Raw genomic sequence first — 25,691 nt, forward strand, 5'->3', positions numbered from 1 at the left:
TGTTGGTGGTGTTGGGGAGGGTGACACACTGATAACCACCCACCTTGGCCCCTGATTCTGCAGAGCGACACCAGTCTAATGGGTGCCACCACCCCACCATCCCCGGACCCCACTGTCCCTTCCAGAAGCCCAAGGAGAACATTCACAAATTCTCCAATCTATCCTCAAAACTGAAGTTTCTCATCCAGGAACCATTCCTGTAAAACTCTTCCGCACTCTCTCCAAGGCGTTCACATCCTGCCTACAGTGCAGCAGAAGAACTGTACACAATATTGCAGTTGAGCTTTTATTAGTATCATACATAAGTTCAGCATAACCTCCTTGCTCTTGTACTCTATGCCACTATTAATGATAAAACCTCAAATATTTTGGGCTCAATTTAAACTCTGGGTTGCTGGTTAAATAGTGGTAAAGACCAAAATCGAGGTTCGATTCCCGGCTTGGGTCACTGTCTGTGTGGAGTCTGCACATCCTCCCCGTTTGTGCGTGGGTTTCCTCCGGGTGCTCCGGTTTCCTCCCACAGTCCAAAAATGTGCAGGTTAGGTGGATTGGCCATGATAAATTGCCCTTAGTGTCCAAAATTGCCTTTAGTGTTGGGTGGGGTTACTGGGTTATGGGGATAGGGTGGAGGTGTTGACCTTGGGTAGGGTGCTCTTTCCAAGAGCCGGTGCAGACTCGATGGGCCAAATGGTCTCCTTCTGCACTGTAAATTCTATGATCTTAATGCAATTTAGGATACTCAACACTTCCTCCTTTGATATATTGACGTTCTGAAGAGCGTTAACACACCTATCTCCCACCTCAACATCCGTCATTTCTTTCTCCCGATGAATATCGGTGCATACCGAGACAAAGTACTCATTAAGGATTTCACCCACTTCTTGCGGTTCCACGCATAACTTCCCTCTGTGGTGTTCTTTGTGTTGCTAATTTTAAGGTAGGTTGGTGTTGTGTTCACAAATTCCACAAATAGCTTTTAACTTGAACAAAGCTATAAATTTATTAACACTACTTAATTGGATTCAACACTTACTCCTATATAATACACAGTTGATACCAAACATATAATCTGCACTCATCTACATCTAATCTATACACTATTACATTCATTATGATCTGCTCTCACTCACACTATGTTTCCCTCAGTCTGTCCTCCAGCTTTATCCTCAGCATCTCACCCACAAGGCTTAGCATTGATGTCTTATATAGTTGTACATCTAGCTCCCTCTAGTGGTTGATTTAGACATTACATTAATCCTTACAGTTCTTTACATTTATGACAATGTCGCATCCTTCATTGCCCTTGAGTGGGTCTACTCTTTCTTTTGCTACCCTCTTGTTCCTAATATATGCATAAAAAGCCTTGGGATTCTCTTTGATCATGTTTGCTAAAGATATTTCATGGTGGGCAGCACGGTGGCACAGTGGTTCACACAGCTGCCTCACGGCGCTGAGGTCCCAGGTTTGATCCTGGCTCTGGGTCACTGTCCATGTGGAGTTTACATATTCTCCCCGCGTTTGTGTGTGATTCGCCCCCACAACCCAAAGATGTGCAGGGTAGGTGGATTGGCAATGCTAAATTGCCCCTTAATTGGAAAAACTGAATTGGGTATTCTAAATTTATAAAAAAATAAAATTTTAAAAAAGATATTTCATGGTCTTTTTAGCCCTCCTAATTCCTGTTAAAGTTCCTTCCTACTTTCACTGTACTCCTCGAGGACTTTGTCAGTTTTTGTATGCCTTGACCTATCATATGCTTCCTTTTTCCTGTTGACTAAGCTTACAATTTCCCTTGTTCCTGAATCCTGCCATTTCTATCCTTTTTTGCAGGGACATGCCTGTCCTGCACTTAAATCAACTGGCCTTTAAAAGCCTCCCACATGTCAGACGTGGATTTGGGAAGCACGGTAGCACAAGTGGATAGCACTGTGGCTTCACAGTGCCAGGGTCCCAGGTTTGATTCCCCGCTGGGTCACTGTCTGTGCAGAGTCTGCACGTTCTCCCCGTGTCTGTGTGGGTTTCCTCCAGGTGCTCCGGTTTCCTCCCACAGTCCAAAGACGTGCAGATTAAGTAGATTGGTCATGCTAAATTGCCCTTAGTGTCCAAAAAGGTTAGGTGTTATTGGGTTACGAGGATAGGGTGGAAGTGAGGGCTTAACTGGGTCGGTGTAGACTCGATGGGCTGAATGGCCTCCTTCTGTACTGTATGTTCTATCCACTACCAATCCACATTCCCTGTCTAATTTGGATGTAATTGGCCCTCGCCCAGTTAAGCACCCTTGTCCTTATCCATGACTATTCAAAATCTTATGGAATTATGGTTGCTAAGCCCAAAATGCTCCCACACTGAAACATCACTTGGCCTTCAGAGTTGCAAATAGATGCCTCAGGATGGAGGCACCCACTGGAGACTTTTCAAATAGTTGAAATATAAGAGGCCACAGTGGCAGGTTGTCATTGTAAAGAAGCAGGCTGGGAGGTGATGGGTTTGATTTATAATAAAAGCATAGGTTCAGCATAAAACTCTTAACAGGCAGCTCAACGCTTGTGGTGAGAGTCTTCAGAAGTGGCCCAAGGAGGCACCATGCCAGCGGGCTGGCAGGCTGGCTGGTGGCAGGAAAGTGCAGGCCCATCACCTCTCACCACAGTGATTTAAAACTTCACGCAGTTGTCGGCAGTTCTCCAGTATTCATATTCAATATCAAAAGAATTTCTACAATGCAGAAGAAGGCCATTCGGTCCATCGAGTCCGCACCGACCTCTAGAAAGAGCACCCTGCTTAAGCCCACACGTCCATCCTATTCCCGCAACCCAACATAACCTTTTGAACAGTAAGGGCAATTTAGCATGGCCAATCGACCTAATCTGCACATCTTTGGACTGTGGGAAGAAACCGGAGCACCCGGAGAAAACCCACGCAGACACGGAGAGAAATTGCAAACTCCGCGCAGACAGTGACCCAAGGCCGGAATTGAACCTATGTCCCTGGAGCTGTGAGGCAGTAGTGCTACCCACTGTGCTAACGTGCCGCTCCCATTTTCTACTTCCAGGTTAAAAATATTGCGGACTCTATCAAAGGGACTGATATGCCTGGACTGCCATCTGCCACTGTGGCCATTCAAATCATGTAAATATTTAAAGCAGAACCAACCAGGCCTGGAACAGCGCAGCATCTGCCTCATGGAGGAAGCAGGAGTTGGACTGGCAGGGTGTCGCTCAGAAGAATGTAATCGGAAGGCCTAACTCAGGCCAATGATCAAGGCTATTGTATATGTTTTTTAACATTTCAACTTACCTGCAGGAAAATCTCTGGGAGCAATTGGCAATTGTTTAACATCTGAGTCCTCCTTCAGACACAGATCAGAACTGACACCTATGCGCTCATCAATATTCCATTGACTAATAAGCTTGTCTTTAATTTAAAACGTGCAAGCCAGAGTTTTCAGCTCTCAGTCCTGGGGCAATTAAGTAAAATTGTGTTGAACATATGAGTCTGCTGTAATTTTCCCAGAAGCAATATTTTTTTTTATCGATTGAGAAGCGGAGTCATTTTAAGGATTACTTGACGAGAGAGTCTAAACTGAACTCCTGAATTGCCTCTATCACCATGGCTTAGAAATGCGGCACCATGTTAAGAGATTAAATAAAGCAAAAGCTTTATACAGCATTTTTTTTTGCAGTAAATGTCATACCAGGTTCTGCTATGGAGTAAACAGACCTGTGCAAATAGCTTTTCTGACATTATCCTTGAATGTCAGCAAATTGTGCAGAAACACCTACTCAGGGCTGAACAAAATATCGAATAGAAAGGAAACTAATTGGAAAGCATTTCTCAACAACTTTTTACCTCTATCCTTGCCATTCTGAAACAACTGACCTGAAGCTACATTGTAGAAAGATACATTTACTGTTTTTTTGATGCAGCTGTGTGATCACTATGAGTCATCCTCTCTAAAAGACGTAAGAGCGATATCGAGTGATTATGAAAGAGGAAAATGCACACAAATTTATAGCAGTCTTCACACATTGTTTCATTTACTGCTGTGCCACAATGGCACCCTGAGACGTATAATTGATATATGTTCAGTACTGAAAATATCCATTTCTTTCCTCTTCTTTTCCTTTGAAAAGAGAAAATTTGCATTTCTGGTCCTCCGCAGCGCTGAATGCAATCATATGGATTTTAATGAGTAAACTCTCAAAAGATTTTGCTGCGACAAACCTATCCTAAGTTCGATCTTCTAAACAGTGAATTTAAAATTAATGACTGAAGTAATTCATTATTTTGCACAATTGACTGATTAATTGTTCTTTTCCAAACATTGACCTTTCAACATCGTACCTTGGTCCAAATGTTAGCAATGTATCAAAACTAATAACCGAGGTACAAAAAATAATGTTGTGGTCTATTGTAAGCATATGCTGAATCACAATATTATGCTGATGAACGGGGAACAGGATTTCACATTTGCTCCTTAATCCATAATAGGACCCAATTTTACAGGGCTAAATGTGGTAGCCATTAATAACAAGAATACCAATGCATTCCCGTTCTTAGGACTTCAGTTTTTTAATGACTGATTAACAGCGTGTTACATTACTCTTTCCCTTTCCAAAGACAGGCAAAATGCACCTAATGAAGGGTTCTTCCTTTCTTGTCTAATTAACAGCTCCGACCAGTCAGCACCTTAATCATAAGTTTCTGCACTGGATAAGAAAGCAATGGTACTGTCAGATTGCCTGAAGGGAGTCGTTTATAATTTTCAGAAGCTCTGTCGCTGAGGCTTCAAAATGCCCAATGTTGTATTACGCAAAATAATAAAAGCAGGCGTCTGCTTTCCTTAAATTTTAAGCATTATTATGTCGTGCTGTCTCTTTCTGAAATATTTTTGTGTGGGTACACTCGACTGGGCCAGAAGATTGGCAGTGTGCATCTGTCGGGGATCTTCATAAAGTGGTAAAAAGAAATAAATACATATAATTGTATTCAAACCCATATACTTATTAACTGGCCAAATACATGCCTCTTTGTGGTTTCAATTAAAGCGGAACTGCACACAGATCAATATACGCAGATGAGACTGAGCTTAAACCCATAATCATTTCGAGACAAATTAATGCATGGTTATCAAATTATGTACAAACAAAAATATTTGGATATTTTCCATTGTATAAGCCAAGAGATCATTATTTTGTCAACTATTTCGGTGGCGGGGCAGCATGGTGGCGCAGCGGTTAGCATTGCAGCCTCACGGCGCTGAGGACCCGGGTTCGAATCCCGGCCCTGGGTCACTGTCCGTGTGGAGTTTGCACATTCTCCCCGTGTCTGTGTGGGTTTCACCCCCACAACCCAAAGATGTGCAGGGTAGGCGGAGTGGCCACGCTAAATTGCCCCTTAATTGGAAAAAATAATTGGATACTCTAAATTTATTTTAAAAAACTATTTCGGTGGCTATGTTAACCTGGTTCATTGGTAGATTCATGACTCTGGCAAACCAGAGAAGAAAATGATAGAAAAGAACTTGCATTTATATTTCAGTTGAGCCAGTTATAAGTGTTTGTTATTAATATCATCAACAGTAATTTCAAGAATGTCATATTTTGCTCATGGGAACTGCTCATTATCTTTTGCTTTTGTACAGTGTTCACCGTTGATAGCATTGCCACAGCAGGAGGTCAGTGACAATATGAAAGAAATTGATCCCACTGGCTGTTGAAAGCACAAACATTCTGGAGGACTTCTGGGGCAAGACCTGAGCCATTCCTGGGCATAAAGTAACAACCATGGTTCAAGCGATAATTAACTCTGCACACAAGAGCTTCACACAAGAGTTCCAGGCGAATAGATTGTTAGACAAAGAGAGTTCCACGAGAAGTGGTGTCTAACGGTTCAGTCTCAGCTTTGTGTGTGGAACAGTAAGTGCACCTGCTGCTTTAGTGACAGCTGCTCCAAGTCTTGGAGTTTGACAGCAGTAGCTGATAGGCTCTGTGCTGCCTTGTTAACTTGGAGGCACTTGAAAATCTTCAACGAGATCAGTTTAGCGAATGCAGTTGATCCCTGCAACTGACTGCAATGGCTCTTCAGCCCATGAAGTCAACCCTGGGGGGTTGTGTGATCCAATTGGAAAAACTGGGCCCATGACTCGAATGTTGTGGATTAGTTTAGGATCTTGTGAAGAACTGAATACCTGTTCCCATTTCAAAAGAGCTTTGGAGTTCCAAATAGATGTTAGCATAGATTTTTACAACCAACTAATAATCAACTGTTAGTAAGGTGGTATGAATGTGTTGAGCTGAGCGTCACAAGATGGCACATGGCCAGCTGTCCTGCACCGAGCCCGAACTAATTCTTATTTCTGCTCCTGCCACCCACTTTAGCGCAACCCATATTTGTCCAGCTTTTTGAAACTTGCTGTGGGTTGGGTAGGAGGTTGGGTTACAGGGAGGTGTTGGTGGTCCAGAACAAATGTGAGGGAATTCCTACTAAGCATCTCTTAAAGGTCTCTCACAACCTTTCGGAGCGATGGGGAAATTTAAAGAGGTGTGCTCAGTTAAAGGAATATCAGGATACAAATGCTTTACGTCTATGGAGCCAATAACAACATTGTAATAATCATTTAACAAAAGATTTGGGAAATTGTTGGGACACTGAATGTGGAGCGAGAATGTGTGACCAAGTGAGGTCAACATGTAACCCATCACCTGCTTGATGATTGCGGAAGAGGAAACAGTTCAGTATTAGCGGGGAAGGTGAACATGTTTATTGCTGCAGGGACAGTCTGGGTCATGTTGACATCGAAGAGGAGGAGGTATTGAGTGTTTTAAAATATATTAAAGTAGATAAGTCTCCTAGGCCGGATGACATTTATCCCAGAATACTGAGGGAAGCAAGGGAGGAAATTGCTGGGGCCTTGATTGACATCTTTGTATCCTCATTGGCTCCAGGCAAAATCCCAGAGGACTGGAGAATAGGAAATGTGGTACTGCTGTTTAAGAAAGGTAGCAGGGTTAATCCTGGAAACTACAGGCCGGTGAGCCTCACGTCGGTAGTAGTTAAATTATTAGAGAGAATTCTGAGGGACAGGATTTATACCCATTTGGAAACAAATGGACTTATTAGCGATAGACTGCATGGTTTTGGGAAGGGGAGGTCGTGCCTCACGAACTTGATTGAGTTTTTTAAGGAGGTGATAAAGATGATTGATGAGGGGGTGGATGTTGTTTACATGGACTTCAGTAGAGCCTTTGACAAGGTGCCTCATGGCAGATTGGTACAAAAGGTGAAGTCACACGGGATTAGAGGTGAGGTGGTAAGATGGATACAGAACTGGCTCGGTCACAGAAGGCAAAGGGTAGTAGTCGAAGGGTGTTTTTCTGAATGGAAGGTTGTGACTAGTGGTGTTCGACAGGGATCTGTGCAGGGGCCTCTGTTGTTTGTAGTATACATAAACGATTTGGAGGAAAATGTAGCCGGTCTGATTAGTAAGTTCGTGGATGACACTAAGGTTGGTGGAGTGGCAGATAGTGTTGAGGATTGTGAGAGGATATAGCAGGACATAGATAGGCTGGAGACTTGGGCAGAGAAATGACAAATGGTGTTTAATCCAGACAAATGTGAGGTAATGCATTTTGATAGGTCTAACATAGAAGGGAAATATACCCTAAATGGCAAAACTCTTCGTCATATAGAAAGTCAGAGAGACCTGGGCGTGCAAGTTCACAGATCTTTGAAAGTGGCAACACAAATGGAAAAGATAGTCAAGAAAGCATATGGAATTCTTGCCTTCATTGGACAGGGCATTGAGCATAAAAACTGGCAAGTCATGCTGCAGTTGTATAGAAGTTTGGTTGGGGCTGGTTTAGCTCACAAGGCTAAATCGCTGGCTTATAAAGCAGACCAAGCAGGCCAGCAGCACGGTTCGATTCCCGTACCAGCCTCCCCGGACAGGCGCCGGAATGTGGCGACTAGGGGCTTTTCACAGTAACTTCATTGAAGCCTACTCGTGACAATAAGCGATTTTCATTTCATAAGGCTGCACTTGGAATCTTGCAGTTCTGGTCGACACACTACCAGAAGGATGTGGAGGCTTTGAAGATGGTGCAGAGGATGTTTACCCGGATGTCGCCTGGTTTGGAGGGTGATAGCTTGTGGAGAGGCTGAATAGACTTGGACTGCTTTTTTTTGAACGGAGATTGAGGGGTGACCTGATAGATGTCCACAAGATTATGAGGGGCATGGATAGAGCAGAGGGGCAAGCACTTTTCACAGAGTCGGTGGCCAGGGGGCATAGGTTTGAGGTCTGTGGGGCACGTTTAGAGGAGATGTGCGAGGCAGGCTTTTTGCACAGAGGTTAGTGAGTGCCTGGAACACATTGCCAGGGGAAGTTATGGAAGCAGATGCATGAACGGCATTCAAAAGGCATCTTGATAAATACATCGGCATAGAAGGAAGTGCGGAGGGTTTTGGCCAAGGGTGATATCATGACCGTTACAGGCTTGGTGGCCAAAGGGCCTGTTCCTGTGCTGTATTGTTCTTTGTTCTTGTTCTTTGAATCCGCTTCAAACGACATCATTGCAGCATGCCTAAAAGGAAGCAGAATAAGGTACATATATCCTGCTTTGGACACCATGAAATTGGCTGGATAGCCTTTAGTACATTAACAGCAATTCTTTATTAACAGCTCATCACAATATTGTTATGTATTAAAGAATACATTCCAGCTGGTAGAATATCACGTGATCTGTAGTGATGTCAGCAGAGTGTTTGCATGGACTTTCAGCCCTCCACCTTCAATTGTATGAGTACGGTAGTATAGTGGTTAGCACTATGGCTTCACATCGCCAGGGTCCCAGGTTCAATTACTGGCTTGGGTCACTGTCTGTGCGGAGTTTGCATGTTCTCCCCATGTCTGTGTGGGTTTCCTCCGAGTGCTCTGGTTTCCTCCCACAAGTCCTGAAAGAGGTGCTTTTAGGTAATTTGGACATTCTGATTCTCCCTCTGTGTACCCGAACAGGTGTCGGAATGTGGCGACTAGGGGCTTTTCACAATAACTTCATTGTAGTTTTAATGAAAGCCTACTTGTGACAATAAAGATCATTATTGTCATTAAATCTTGCATTATGTTTATGAAAAATACACGCGTGTGGCACTTCCAAACGTTTTCCCATTCAGGATATCGCAAAAGCGAAAATTGGCGACAAGGATTGAGCAATAAAATAATTACTGAAGCACGAATCAAGTGATGACAGTGACAAGAGCGGAGGAAAGGATTCTCTGGACCGGATTTGCATGTCGATCGATGGAAAATCTTCCGACGCAGGAGGTTTCAAAGAAAAAGTAGACCAACCGTGAGTGGGCAGAGCAACAATTTTTTTAACGTGTTTACCATTGGAAGCGGGCAGATCATGTCATGCTGGGAGCTGTGAAGTGAAACCAGCTGCGGAAGCAGGGATTCTGAAGTCTTCGAATTCTGTTCCAGTTACTACCCGAATTAGATAAACCACAGTTCAGGCAAAATAAAAAATATATTCAGTGGAATGCTCCATTAGCCGGATCCTCTGGTTCGCCAGCAACACCCCTACCCCCGCAGATTTCCTGACAGTGTGGGGTGGCCACAATGGGGAGCCCCATTGGCCGGCTGCGGGAACGGAGAATCCTGCTGCTGGCTGAAGTGCTCCACGTTGGAAAACCTGGCTGGTGGACAGGAGACTCCAGCCCATTATTTTGTTTTGTAGATCAGGATCTCTTGCTCATACATCAAAATGAAATGGAAGGGAGGAACTTGTTTGAAACAGAGATCCTGGGAGCCGGCATCCGAAATGGCAGAAAAATAGATCCATTTGATGAATATTGTGAGACTTGGAACTGGTCTGAAGAGAGATTTCAACTTGATCTCATCGTGATTCAAACACAAGAGGACCTAAAGGTTTTCGCATTTCCCAGTTCGGTAGGGCATAAAACTTTTATGCTACTGCAAAAATTATTTCATCTCGAAAATCCAGGAGATACGACCTATAATGAATCAATGAAGGTTTTAGAAGGGCATTTCACTCCAAGACTGCTTTTAATTGCAGAAAGTTTCAGGTTCATCATTGTAGTCAGGAAGATGAAAGCATCTTACAATTCATGGCAACCTTAAGAAGGTTAGCAAAATTCTGTGAGTTTGGTGCAACACTAGATGCCACCCTTTGTGATAGGTTGGCATGCAGACTCCACAGTCAAGCTATTCAGAGAAAGCTGCTTACTCTAAGTGATTTACCACTCAAATCTGCTGTAGAAATTGTCACGTTGATGGGTCTAGCAACAAAAGTGGCTTCACAGATAGGCACTGGAGTGAAGATCCATCAGATGGAAACCGCCAAAAACAATCTGAAAGGGTATAACTGTGTTACCAATGTACACAAGTTGGACACTCAGCGGGGGAATGCTGCAATAGAGAAAAAAAGTGCAAAACTGTGGCAAAAAGGGCCAGATTGCCTACGCAGTTGGGCACAGCAAACTTCCCTAACTTCAAAGGTATGTAAGAAATATAACACATCCAAATATAGTAGTTAAGTCTGCAAGTCAACAGACAAAGTTCAAGCACCTCAGGAGACGATGTATCCAAACAACTTCATGAGCTGAAACAGCATCATGTCGGTGTGGGGCGATCAATCTCGTTTCTGGGTATTCCTCAATCTTGAAGGTAACAAAGTCAAAATGGAAGTGGATATGGGTGCAGCTGTATCATTAATTTCTGAGACAATTTATAGCCAGAAGTTAAAGCATCTGCAATTAAAACCTTCAGCTGTTATCCTGCAGAATTACACAGAAGCAGTCTGATGAACCATCAATTCGACTCAAGACACATTTAGGATCCGAACTGTGCTTTAATCAGCTAGTTGTTAGCCCGGTGGTCGACTACAGAGAATAGCCGACCGCCGGGAACTCTGGGTACTTATACCCCGCCTCGGAGGCGGGGCCTACGTGACTCTTGACCAATTGGAGAGCAGTCATATGACTAGTCCTAACCAATCGGATGAGAGGCACATGACCAGCCAGAGCCAATGGGAAGCCAGTGCTCTGCACCAATGGCAGTGCTCATATCCATACCACCACACATTCATACCATTAAAGGAGACATTATGGTAAAAGGAGAAGTAAATGGACAAACAGCAGAGTTTCCTTTCCTGCCATCTGGGGACATTTTCCTGCTTTATTTAGTAGAGTAAGGTTGCGAAAAATCATACTCAACTGGGAAGCAATGAATCAACAGGTTGACACAAAAAATAACCCACAGCAACTTCAGGAAAAGCATAAAAAGGTGTTTTAAAATTCACTGGACTCAATGACAGGAGTTGCACAAGGGTATTTTTCGTTTCAGGAGACTTCCATTTGGGATAACGGGCACAATTTTATGGCCTCATCGAGTTTGAGTAAGAGCGTGACGTGCCATTAGATTGTGGGTGAGGCTGCAGGGCGATAATCAGTTTGCGATCTAACCGGCCCACTCTCGTTGGTGAAATCAGGATCCTGCCATGGAAACCAATAATCACCACTTGAAGCCAAGCTCATTTCAATATCGTCAATCAAAGCAGCATGCAAATTCTGATGCTTTGTCAGATTGCCACTCCAAATGAAGCAAGAATCCCAAGGAGATTTTGTCAACATCCCATATTTCTCTCATGTGGATAATTTACCTGTGACTTAATCTGAAGTGCAGAGATACACAAGCACCGATCCAATGCTGGGGAAGGCTATGGACATGGTCCTAAAAGGAATGATGGCAGACGTACATCATAAAAATCGAGCCCCAGATCACAAGAAGGCTTGAATTGACAGTACTAAATGGAGTTTTATTGTAGGGAATCTGAGTGATTATTCAAATATACAAAGAACAGTACAGCACAGGAACAGAGGGCGGAATTCTCCGACCCCCCAGGGTGTCTGAGAATCACCCGGGGCCGGCTCACTGGGCTAAATCGCTGGCTTTTAAAGCAGACCAAACAGGCCAGCAGCACGGTTCGATTCCCGTACCAGCCTTCCCGGACAGGCGCCAGAATGTGGCGACTAGGGGCTTTTCACAGTAACTTCATTGAAGCCTACTCGTGACAATAAGCGATTTTCATTTTTATTTCATTTTTCATTTCAAATCCCGCCCCCGCTGTGGCCCGAATTCTCCGCCACCCGGGAATCGACGGGCCCCCCGTGGCGATTCTCCGGCCCGCGATGGGCCGAAGTCCTGCCGCTGACAGGCCAACCCGTCGGCGTGGATTAAACCACCTCTGGTGCCGGCGGGAGCAGGCGGCGGGAGTGGGCCCCGGGGTCCTGGGGGGGTGGGGGGGCAATCTGATCCCGGGGGTGCCCCCAAGGTGGCCTGCCACGCGATCGGGGCCCACCGATTGGTGGGCGGGCCGGTGCCATGGGAGCACTCTTTTTCTTCCGCCGCCGCCACAGCCTCCACCATGGCGGAGGCGGAGGAGACCCCCTCCACCGCGCATGCGCTGGGGTGACGTCAACGTCTGCTGACGCTCCGGCGCATGTGCGGACTCATGCCGACTGGCGAAGGCCTTTTGGCCAGCCCTGACGCCGGTCGGCGTGGCGCCAAAGGCCGTTGGAGCCGGCCGGCAGAGCGGAAACCACTCCGGCGCGGGCCTAGCCCCTAAAGGTGCAGAGAAATCCGCACCTTTGGGGAGGCCCGACGCCGGAGTGGTTCTCGCCACTCCGGTATGCCGGGACCCCCGCCCCACCGGGTAGGGGAGAATCCCGGCCAGGGTCTTTGGCCCTCCAAGCATACGCCTATCATGATGCCTGTCTAAACCAAATCCTTCTACATTTCCGGGTTTCATTTTCCTCTATTCCCAACCTATTCATGTATTTGGCAAGGTGCCCCTTAAATATCGCTATTGTATCTCTACATCCTTCCAGTAGTGTGGCGAGCATAATTATACGCAACATTCCAAGTGTGGCCTAACTAAGATTGTGTACAGCTGCAGCATGACTTGCCAATCTTTATACTCAATGCTCTGCCGATTAAAGCAAGCACGCTGTATGCCTTCTTGACTACTTTATTAACCTGTGTTGTCACTTTCAGTAATCTGTGGACCTGTACACCCAGATTTCTCTGCCTGTCAATACTGCTAAGGGTTTTGCCATTTACTGTATAATTTCCACCTGTATTAGACATTCCAAAATGCCTGACCTCACATTTGTCTGGATTAAACTCTATCTGACATTTCTCCGCCCAAGTCTCAAACCGATCTATATCCTGCTCTATCCTCTGACAGTCATCATCGCTATCCGCAATTCCACCAACCTTTGTGTCGTCCGCAAACTTACCAATCAAACCAGTTACATTTTCCTCCAAATCATTTTTCCACACTACAAACAGCAAAGGTCCCAGCACTGATCCTTGTGGAACACCACTAGTCACATCCTTCCATTCAGAAAAGCACCCTTCCAATGCTACCCTCTGTCTTCCACGACTGAGCTAGTTCTGTATCCATCTTGCCAGCTCACCTCTGATCCTGTGTGACTTCACCTTCTGTACCTGTCTGTCATGTGGGACCTTGGCAAAGGCTTTACTGAAGTCCATGTAGACAACATCCACTGCCCTAAGCTAATCAATCATCTTTGCCACTTCCTCAAAAAACTCGATCAACTTAGTGAAACACGACCCCACCGTTTCACAAAACCATGTTGCCTCTTGCTAATAAGTCCATTTGGTTCTAAATCTGAGTAAATTCTGCCCCTAAGAATCCTCTCCAATAATTTCCCTACCACTGTCATAAAGCTCACTGGCCTTTAATTTCATGGATTATCCTTGCTACCCTTCTTAAACAAAGGAACAACATTGACTATTCTCCGGTCCACTGGGACCTCGCTTATAGCCATGGATACAAAGGTTTCTCTGAAGGCTGCAGCATTTTCCTCCCTTGCCTCTCTCAGTGTTCTGTGGTAGATCCCATCAGGACCTGGGGACTTACCTACCTTAATGCTTTTAAAGACAGCCAACATCTCCTCCTTTTTGATTTCAATGTGACCCAGACTATCTGCACACCCTTCCCCATGTAGTGATCTCTGTATGTGCATGTACATAAAGGGTTAATATGTAATCAGTAGAATCAGTTAATCACTAGAGGGCAGTACTAACAGGGGTATAAAGGCAAGCTCATTCTCTTTCCCGCTCTCTTTTGGATGTATTGTGACTAGAGCAGGAGTTCTCAACCTTTTTTAACCCATGGACCCCTTTTCCTCTTCATTTTTGGAAACGGATTAGAGGTATTTTTGTACGTTGCCAAACTTATTCTAATATGAAAAGTAATGAAAAAAACTTTTTACTGACTAAATTGAATTAAATTACTCTAAAAATAACCCATTCATATCAAATATACACAGTTTCTAGTGATTACTGTGTTAAATCATTCATTAAACTTGTCAAGGAGAAACGTGGCATAAGCGTCAGGTCAACCATGGGTATTTACCTCAAGGTAAATTAGATAGATTATAATCTGTCTTTGATCTTTGTCAGTGCGAGAGAGAGAGAGAAAGGTGAATATTCATCATGAAAACAAACATTTTTTTCTTCTACTTGATTCTCAGTAATAACAATTGTTCTGAAGTAGAATTGCTCTATGGACCACTAAAATATCACCGTGGACCCCCAATTCGTTTTTTTTTTGTGTGGACAAAAAAAAACCGAATTGGGGGTCCACGGTCCATGTGGACCCCGGTTGAGAACCACTGGACTAGAGGATAGAAGTTGACATTAGCTCAGAGTGTTAGTGTAGATAACCATAATTACTGTATTTAGATCTTGTTAACCTTGTTGCTCGTATAAATATTTTAAAAAGGAACTCATGATATTGTCTTAGTTACTTAATAAATCTTTTGTTATTACTGCACAACTTTGAGTATTTCTCATCAAGATTCAGAAAATCTCACCAACAACAATATTGAGTAACATCTATTACATTCAGTCGTATAACTTCCTACCAGATAAACATCCCAGACCCATCATCCACTAAGTTCTTCTCTTTGGTGATGCAAAGTACTAATTTAGTACCTCACCCATTTCCTCTGGCTCCATGCATAGATTCCCACCCCTGTCTGTTAGTAGGCCAACACTTTCCCTGGCTACCCTCTTGCTCTTGAAATGAAATGAAATGAAAATCGCTTACTGTCACAAGTAGGCTGCAAATAAAGTTACTGTGAAAAGCCCCTAGTTGCCATATTCCGGCGCCTGTTCGGGGAGGCTGGTACGGGAATTGAACCATGCTGCTGGCCTGCCTTGGTCTGCTTTAAAAGCCCTGTGCTAAACCAGCCCCAGCCTTAACCCTGTTTGCCAATGGCTTTTCATGACCCCTTTTAGCCCTCCTGACTCCTTGGTTAAGTTCCTTCTTACTTTCCTCATATTCCTCATGGGCTTCTTCCATTACCAATAGCCAATGAGGACATAAAGATTTCTGTCAAGGCACCAGAAATTTCCTCCCTTGCCTCCCTCAGTATTCTGGGATAGATCCCCATCAGGCCCTGGTGACTTAGAACAAAGAAAAGTACAACACAGGGACAGGCCATTTGGCCCACCAAGCCTGCACTGACCATGATGTCCATCTGAACTAAAATCTTCTACACTTCCGGGGTCCGTATCCCTCTATTCCCATCCTATTCATGTATTTGTCAAGATGCCCCTTAAATGTCACTATCGTCCCTGCTTACACCACCTCCTCCGGCAGCGAGTTCCAGGCACCCACTACCTTCTGTGTAAAAAACTTACCTCGTACATCTCCTCTAAACATTGCCCCTCGCACCTTAAACCTATGCCCCCTAGTACTTGACCCCTCTACCCTGGGAAAAAGTCTCTGACTATCCACTCTGTCTATGCCCCTCATAATTTTGTAGATCTCTACAAGGTCGCCCCTCAACCTCCCTCATTCCAGTGAGAACAAACCAAGTTTATTCAACCTCTCATAGCTTTTTAAAAATAAATTTAGAGTACCCAATTCATTTTTCCAATTAACGGGCAATTTAGCATGGCCAATCCATCTAGCCTAAACATCTTTGGGTTGTGAGGGCGAATCCCACACAAACACGGGGAGAATATGCAAACTCCAAATGGACAGTGACCCAGAGCCGGGATCGAACCTGGGACCTCGGCGCCATGAGGCAGCAGTGCTGACCTACTGTACCATCGTGCTGCCCAACCTCGCCTCATAGTTAATGCCTTCCATACCAGGCAACATCCTGGTAAATCTCTTCTGCACCCTCTCTAAAGCTTCCACCTCCTTCTGGTAGTGTGGCGACCAGATTGAACACTATACTCCAAGTGTGGCCTAACTTAGGTTCTATACAGCTGCAATATGACTTGCCAATTTTTATACTCAATGACCCGGCCAATGAAGGCAAGCATGCCGTATACCTTATTGACTACCTTCTCCACCTGTGTTGCACCTTTCAGTGACCTGTGGACCTGTACACCAAGATCCTTCTGACTGTCAATATTCTTGAGAGTTCTCCCATTCACTGTATATTCCCTCCCTGTATTAGACCGTCCAAAATGCATTACCTCACATTTGTCTGGATTTCTCTGCCCAAGTCTCCAACCGATCTATATCCTCCTTTTTGATATCTACATTGACCCAGACTATTTACACACCCTTGCCTAGACTTATTATCCACCAAGTTCCTTTCTTTGGAGAATACTGATTCAAAGTACTCTTTTCGTAGCTCACCAATTTCCTCTTGCTCTACTCATAGATTTCCACCTCTGTCCTTGTGTGGGCCAACCCTTTCGCTGGCTATCCTCTAAAAAATGGATAAAACGCCTTGGGATGCTCCTTAATCCTGTTTGCCAAGGACGTTTTAGAAACCCTTTTTACCCTCCCAACTCCTGTCTTAAGTTACTTCCCACCTTCTTTATATTCTTCAAGGGCTTTTTCTGTTCTCAGTCTTCTCGGCCTTATGAATGCTTCCCTTTTCTTCCCTTGTTATCGAAGGTTCCCAAAACTTATCCTTACTTATCCTTCACCCTCACAGGAACATGCTGGTCCTGAATTCTAATAAACTAATGTTTGAAAGACTCCCAAGTGTCAGATGTTGATTTACTCTCAAACAGACACCCCAATCTAAATTCTTCAGTTTCTGTAATTATCCTTCCCACAATTTAGGGCCTTCACCCGAGGACAACTCTTATCCTTATGCACAAGTACCTTAAAACTTACTGAATTATGGTCAGTGTTCCCAAAATGCTCCCCTACTGAAACTTCGACCACCTGGCCAGGCTCATTCCCCAATACTAGATCCAGTGTGGCCCCCTTCCCTACTTGGACTAATTACATATTGTTTCAAGAAAATTTATAAATAGTAAAGCAGCCATGCTGTTGTGCAGAGAAACCCACGCAGACAAGGGGCGAGCATGCAGACTCTGCACAGACAGTGACCCAAGCCGGGAACTGAATCCGGGTTCCTTGCACATACCGTAGAGGGTATAGATATGGAGCTGACTCCATCCTAGTATTTCCACATCTCTTCCCATCTCCAGACTCACTTGGCTCCAGGTCATGTGTCTTTTTACATCACTGTGTGGGAAATACTGTGTCAGCCCCACATTAACCTTGTGAGCACCAGACCCTACAGTGACAGGTACAGTTGACAATTATGGCTACTGATGATGGTGACTGGTGTGTGGGTAGCAGCATCTGTACTTCCAGTGGGTGGCACATGAATTCTGCTTCTGTAGGCTAGAATTTGGATAGGGTCTCCCCATTTCGCTGATAGAAATTGGGCTGCACATATCAGAAATTGTTGGAACACTGGCCATTTTCACATATTTACTCATCCTTTCCAATGGCTGTTTTCAGGTGAAAATGTGTGCTATTGGGTGGTAATGATGAGATCATACCACTCATCCCATTTCACCTCATCTACAAGTCCATGCTTTCAACTGCTCAGAACCAATTTCCAACATAATAGGTGCTCCGAAAAGAAAATCCATCAGAAAGCAGTTCAGTGACCAGATGATCCAGTGTATCAAAATCAGGAACAGAAAAATCTGTCCCTCTGTGTCTAATTTTAGGTGCCCTACTAGGTGCCCTAGATTAGAAATGATTTCAAGGGCACAGATTTTTAAATCCAATTTATTCTCTCATTTCTGGGCAGATTCCTTTGAATCCACAGCTCCTTCTCGTTTGGCACCACTTGTGGATTGTGTGGGTTGCCAATCTAACTTAGCCTAATATAATGACAGGTGGCATGACGTTTGTTTGACTCAACAGCTGCCCGATATTAAAGAGTTCTTTCACACAATTAAGTGAGGACTGGTTGCTTCTGGCTATCCTTTTCTCCCTTGGCGAATGCCATTTGGCGCTATGACTGTCCAAAAGGATGGGGCCACCCTAAAAGAGGTCTCATATGGCAGTGGGTTATGTCCCTATCTCTGAGCCAGAAGCTCCTGGTTTGAGTCCACCACAGGACATGATGGTCAAGGAAGGTGCATTCATAACACAGTCAAACAGGCTTGTGTGTGCCAAGCTGTACATTCAATGGCTGGTGGTAGAGTGGGAGAGGTCCCTGGTTAGCCACACTTGATGTGGAGTGGGGTGCCTCAAGGTATAAACCCCTGTTGACATTCTAGTGACTGGTCCCTGGAATTATCAGCTAATGAAACAAAAATGCCTTAGTACACCACTAGGTGTGGGAAGAGAATTAAAATTGGAATAGAAAGATGGTTAGCATTGAGCAGTATTTTATCACAACTCAAAGTAAACAATCTGTTGTTTCCTCTAAAGAAGGTGACAAGGTTGTGATGATGCATTATGCACAGCACAATACAATAATTGTGAGAGGAATTATTATATTTAACTCGGATTAGCTGCAGGATGAAAGGGATAATGAGGATGTGATCACGATGAATGAGATTTTGCTGCCAACCAGGCAGCAGTTACAAGAGATAATTGCCATATGCTTCAGCTGACCCATGGAATTAGGAATGATAGCATCCAATTCTGGTTGATCTTTGCCGAGCCCTACACCTTCTGTCATAATATACATCCATGTATATAATGGAGTGCAGACAGGCAGTGATTTACACACAGGATGACCAGTAAGCACACAGAACACAGCAGCCAATCACCAGACAGGACATGACCACTATAAAGCCAGAGGGCACCAGTTTTCCCGCTCTCTTGGGATCCAGCCTCTGAGACAGTCAGAGCTCGTGAGCATAGCCAGTGCAAACACCATGTGGTAGTCAGTAAGTCTGGTCAGGCTAGCATCAGGTCTCCAGTCAAGTCAGCATAGTGTCAACCCACAGTTGAACATGTAAAATAGTTAGATGTTAAATAAAATCGTGTTGCATCTCATCAAGTGTTGGAAGTCTGTCTCTCGCTATACTGCATCAAACGCAGTCCACATAGACCCAGCCTGCCCAACACATCATGGTACCAGGCTTGGATGTTGAACATTGACGGACCTACCTTGAGTGAATCAGCGTTAACCAGCAAACAGCCATCCGGTGACATGGACAACATCCACCGTCCTCCGCAGCTCCGCATCGCTGGCAACCTCGGTGCAAATTTGAAGATCTTCAAACAGAAGTTCCAACTCTACCTCGAAGCCACCGACCTCGAGGCCGCATCGGACGCCAGGAAGATCGCACTATTCCTCTCCACAGCCGGGGACCACGCTATCCACATCTACAACTCCCTTACATTCACTGAAGGCGAAGACAAGACAAAATTTAAAACAGTCCTGCTGAAGTTCGCCAGCCACTGCGACATTGAAGTGAATGAGAGCCTTTGAATGGTACTTTTTCCAACAGAGCCTTCAGGGTAACAGAACCTTTTCAATCCTTTTTGACCCATCTACGCATCCTCGCGCAGTCATGTAACTATGACTCGACAACTGATTCCATGATCCGGGATCAGATTGTTTTCAGTGTCCACTCCGATTCCCTTCGCCAGCAGCTCCTGAAAGTCAAGCAGCTCACCCTCACCATCGCCATCGAAACGTGCGTTCTCCATGAGCATGCTAACAACCGGTACTTCCACAACAGCGCAGCAGAAACGGCAAAGCTCACCCCCCACGAGGCAAAACGGGTGCAGGCCATCGCACAAATGCAGGGCCTGAGTCTTGATGAGAGTGGCCATTTTGCGCGCTTTTCCCAGACTCCAGCGCATGTGCGCCATAACTGAAAGGACGGCGAGACCGACGACCAGCCTGCGCAGGTGCGTACATCATTCGACCGCACTGCACATGCGCGTTGGCGCACGGAACGTGCTGACGTTGGCGTCATGACGTGTCCGAATTGTGGCTCCGCCCATTTAAAGCGGCAATGTCTGGCAAAATCACGACGGTGTCTACAGTGTGGCAAGTTTGGCCACTACGCAACGTTTGCAGACTTAGGCTCCGACTTCAACCTGGTGCTGTTGGCATACAGAGCGACCCCGCTGTCCACTGGGTTGTCTCCAGCGCAGATGCTCATGAACTGCACTCTGCGAACAACGGTTCCAGCCATTCACATTCCAGACCTTGACTACTTCCTGGTCATACAGAGGATGCAGCAGTCGCGGGCCCAACAGAAGTCAGCATACGACGCTCATGCCACGGATCTCCCTGAGCTGGTCCCAGCTGATCGAGTTTATGTACAGCTGCCTGACGGCGGCTGGTCCCCACAACTGTGCTGGTCAAGCAAGTGGCCCCGAGATCGTTCCTCGTTCGCATGGCTGATGGCTCTTTCCTACGATGCAACAGGCGGGCGCTGCGCAGACAACCACGCCTGCCACCCAACCGTGATGTCCCACCTCACACATTGCTTCCTCCGGACTGCCACGAGGCCACCGATCTACCAGCAATCCTGCCGACCTCTGCGACCACCGCATTGGTGGCAGTCCTGCACATCCACGTGCAGGCGGCCCCTGCCCCACCCTTGAGCCGGTCAACCAGAATTCGTCGCTCGACGCAGAGACTAAATTTATAGACTGTATGTTTGCACAACATTGTTACCTCATCGTTTTGACATCTGTACATATCGTTTTTTTACCGTTTCATTTGTCCTATGTCTGCACTAGCGACTCCTTCCTATGAATATAAGTCAATTTTAGCATATCCTGTATATAGTCACGTACATATCTACATCTTCACGCACATGCACCTTAATATTTATTATCTGAAAACAACCTTAAAAAAAAAGGGGGGAGATGTCATAATATACATCCATGTATATGATGGAGTGCAGACAGGCAGTGATTGACACACAGGATGACCAGTAAGCACACAGAACACAGCAGCCAATCACCAGACAGGACACAACCACTATAAAGCCAGAGGGCACCAGTTTTCCCGCTCTCTCGGCTTCCAGCCTCTGAGACAGTCAGATCTCGTGAGCATAGCCAGTGCAAACACCATGTGGTAGTCAGTAAGTCTGGTCAGGCTAGTCTCAGGTCTCCAGTCAAGTCAGCATAGTGTCAACCCACAGTTGAACATGTAAAATAGTTAGATGTTAAATAAAATCGTGTTGCATCTCATCAAGTGTTGGAAGTCTGTCTCTCGCTACACTGCATCAAACGCAGTCCACATAGACCCAGCCTGCCCAACACATCACCCTCCACAAAAGGTATGATCCTGCACTGCAACTGATAGCCGCAGGCATTTAAAAGTTAAACACTTAAAATACATATTTGTTGCTGGATGGTACGGAACTCAGTAATTCCTACTATTTATAGTAGGTATGGTAGCACAGTGGGTGGCACTGTTGCTTCACAGCTCCAGGGTCCCAGGTTCGATTCCCGGCTTGGGTCACTGTCTGTGCGGAGTCTGCATGTTCCTCCCGTGTGTGCATGGGTTTCCTATGGGTGTTCCGGTTTCCTCCCACAAATCCTGAAAGATGTGCTGATAGGTAATTTAGACATTCTTGTGTACCCGAACAGGCGCCTGAATGCGGCGACTAGGGGCTTTTCACAGTAACTTAATTGCAGTGTTAATGCATGCCTACTTGTGACAATAAAGATTATTATTATAAGTTACCAGACACCTTGCTGCTACCTGCTGCTGCATACAAGTGTCAACATGTGCCAAACTCAGGGCAGCACAGTGGCCTGGTGGTTAGAACAGCTGCCTCACGGCGCTGAGGTCCCAGGTTCGATCCCGGCTCTGGGTCACTGTCCGTGTGGAATTTGCACATTCTCCACCTGTCTGCGTGGGTTTCGCCCCCACAACCTAAAAATGTGCAGAGTAGGGGGATTGGCCACAATAAATTGCCCCTTAATTGGAAAAAATAATTGGCTAATCTAAATTTATTTTAAAAAATATGTGCCGAACTCTGCCAAGAAGCTTATTATCATGACCGGACTCTGGGCGCTTTTGATAAAAGAGAGTTGGAAGCCATGCTGTTACAAACCAGTGAACATATATTAACTATTTATGCTATTTCAAGAAACGGACTTTAGGATGACTCCATTAGGACCTTCTTCCATCAGTTTCCTGTTACTTGTAATCTGACATCGCAGATCATGTCCCCAGCTAGTGGCACAACAGTTATTAACCCTTTACACTGCAGAAAGCAAGTCGCCAGGTGGTGGGCACCCTGGTTATCTTGGAGTTAGAAGAGTGAGGGGTGACTTGAACTCTCTAAGATCCTGAACGGCACTGACAAAGTGGAAAGGATATTTCCTCGTGGGTGAGCCCAGAACCAGGGGGCACTGTTTTATATTTGGAGTAACCATTATTGGACAGAGATGAAGAGAATCTTTCCTCTCATACTGCGACTTTGGAACTCTGTGCCTCAGAAGGTGCTGGAGGCAGGGGGTGGGGGGGGGGGGGGGGGGGGGAAGGGGGGTTGGTTATTGATCATTTATAAGGTGGAGGAGATAGATTCTGGTTGGGCAAGGGAATCAACGGTTATTGGGTGCAGATGGGAATGCAGAACTGGAGACACAAACAGATCAGCCATGATCTTATCAAATAGCAGTGCAGGCCCGAGGGGCTGAATAGCTTATTCCTGCCCCTATTTTGTCTGTTCAGATGTACTGACATCTCCATCCTTTGTTAATACAGAAGCAGCAGCAGGAAGCAGTGACCACTGCATTGACCCTGCCGGCCTCCCTGAAATGTGTCCTTGATGAATGACCTGATCTTACAATGTGCACCCATTACCTTGAATCGCTTAATTGGGAATTGAGGCTTGTGTTCTACAGTTCAGTCGGTGATGTGCAATGCCAGTGAAAGATTGCCCAAAGGCAACAGATGTTTATTTATTTTGTCGGATATGATACACGCTGTGAAGTGGTTTTATGTCTACTCATAATGACTATCAATTCTGACAAATGGTGCAGAATTATGCTCTTCACGTTATCAGTATTTACTGAAACAGGAATATTCAAAATAGAAAATAACCATGTAAATAGGAAACAGAGAGGCATTGTGAATACAGTGTCAGACAAAGCGTTGATATTGAGGGTGACTTGTAGTTCCTGGATCTCAATATATTTTTCGAAAATATTGACAACATGAATATCAAACTATAAATACATGGGACGGGATTCTCCGACCCCCCCCCCACCAGGCCGGAGAATCGCCGGGGGGCGGAGTGAATCCCTCCCTTCTGCCAGCTGCCGGATTCTCCGGCGCTGGTTTTCCGGCAGGAACTGCATCGTGTCGGTCGGGGGCCGTTGGCAGCGGCCTCCCCGGTGATTCTCCACCCCGCGATGTGCCGAGCAGCCGCCCGTTTTTGGCCAGTCCCGCCAGCGTAGATTACACCAGGTCCGTACCAGCGGGACCTGGCTCTGCAGGCAGCCTGCAGAGTCCTCAGGGAGGAGGGGGGTGCGGGGGATCTGGCCCCGGGGGGTGCCCCCACGGTGGACTGGCCTGCGATCGGGGCCCACCAATCCAGGGGCGGGCCTGTGCCGTGGGGGCACTCTTTCCCCTCCGCGCTGGCTGCTGCAACGGTCCGCCATGGCCGGCACGGAGAACCCCCCTGCGCACGCGCTGGGATGACGCCAGTACATGCTGCATTCCCGCTCATGCGCCAACTCACGCCGGCTGACGGAGGCCCTTCGGCGCCTGTTGGCGTGGCGCCAATCCCGCTGGCACCATCCGGATGGCCCGACGCTGGAGTAGTTCACGCCACTCCTCGGTGCCGGTACGGCCCACCCCGCCGGGTAGGGGAGAATCCCGCCCACAGTTGCTGATGATATTAAATAAGGGAGTATCAGAGAGAAAGAATGCAGCAAATTAATTCAGTCAGATTTAATTTGGCTGACAAACGTATGCAAACCAATGGTACATGAAACATAATTTTTATAAGTATTGTGCATTGGGCGAAATTCTCAGGCCTCCCCGTAGTGTGTTTCTTGGGGAAGGGAAGAGGTCTGGCATTGGCCAGCAGCAGAATCTTCTGGTCCCTCCGCTGTCAATAGGATTTCCCAATAAATCCACCTCACACTACACTGGTTAGCACTGTTGCTTCACAGTGCCAGGGTCCCAGGTTTGATTCCCAGCTTCGGTCACTGTCTGTGCAGAGTCTACACGTTCTCCCCGTGTCTGTGGGTTTCCTCCCGCTGCTCCGGTTTCCTCACACAAGTCCCAAAAGACGTGCTGTTAGGTAATTTGGACATTCTGAATTCTCCGTCTGTGTACCTGAACAGGTGCCGGAATGTGGCAACTAGGGGATTTCCACTGTAATGTAAGCCTACTTGTGACAATAATAAAGATTATTATTATTAACCTGCCTTGAAATCCGCAGCGGGGATGAGCCATTGGTGGGATTGGAAGATCCCCCTAGCGTGAACTGCCAGAAGATCTCCCCATAATCAAAACAATTTCATCGGGTATTAAGTTTCGAGATAGTGATCACACGAGCACAGGAAGAAAACAATAAGAGATTTGATATAACACAAGCTAACACAATACACTTAACTCCCTGAGTAGACTCCTGCGATCAGGCCCACATCCAGGCTGGGGTTTGGCTCTCTGGGTTGATCTCGCTACAAAATGAAGTGTTCCCCCCCCCCCCCCCCCCCCCCCCCCCATTACAGGGGAGGTCATACTTCCCAAGGGTTGTGGGGAACCAAATCAGACCAGTCTCGGATCCCTGGTACAAGTCATAACATACCTCCCCACCAAGCCAAAACTGCGTCCGCCAGGGAATGTGCGTGGGAGGGTGTCTGTATTCATTCGCCCGAGGGCACCATTCAGATGCCGGCATCCCAGGACTTGGTGGCATATAATGATCGGGGGACTGACTCTTCCAGGCCGATCGTGCTGGGAGAACCGCCTCTGGCAATTGGATGCTTGGGGATGCCTTCACCCCCGGCCCCGTCCGGTGGCTGTTTCTCTATCTTGGACGCTGAGTCGTCAATTTCTGACATTTCGGCATCAACATGCTCAGGGGCTTGTGGTGGGGGCGACAGCACTGCCAAAGACTGCGATGGACAGTTCTCATGGGGGCCAAGCAGTGGGAGAGCACAGCTGCGGTTATGGTCCAGAGATGGTCCGACTCCCGGTTTTGTATGTGGATTGAATACGGCACCACCCTATTTGACAAACGACAATGCCCGGAACCCAAGTGGCCCTCTTGCCAAAGTTTTGGGCGTTGACCATGTCCCCAGGTTAGCTGCCCTTTCCTGTCCGTGGCAAACCTTCCAGCCAATATCGGGCAAAGTGAGGCTGAGGCAATTCCGCAGTTGACAACTCATGAGCAATGCAAAAAGAAAATGTGC

The sequence above is a fragment of the Scyliorhinus canicula genome, chromosome 6 (genome assembly GCF_902713615.1).
Source record: "Scyliorhinus canicula chromosome 6, sScyCan1.1, whole genome shotgun sequence".
Classification (NCBI taxonomy): Eukaryota; Metazoa; Chordata; class Chondrichthyes; order Carcharhiniformes; family Scyliorhinidae; genus Scyliorhinus; species Scyliorhinus canicula.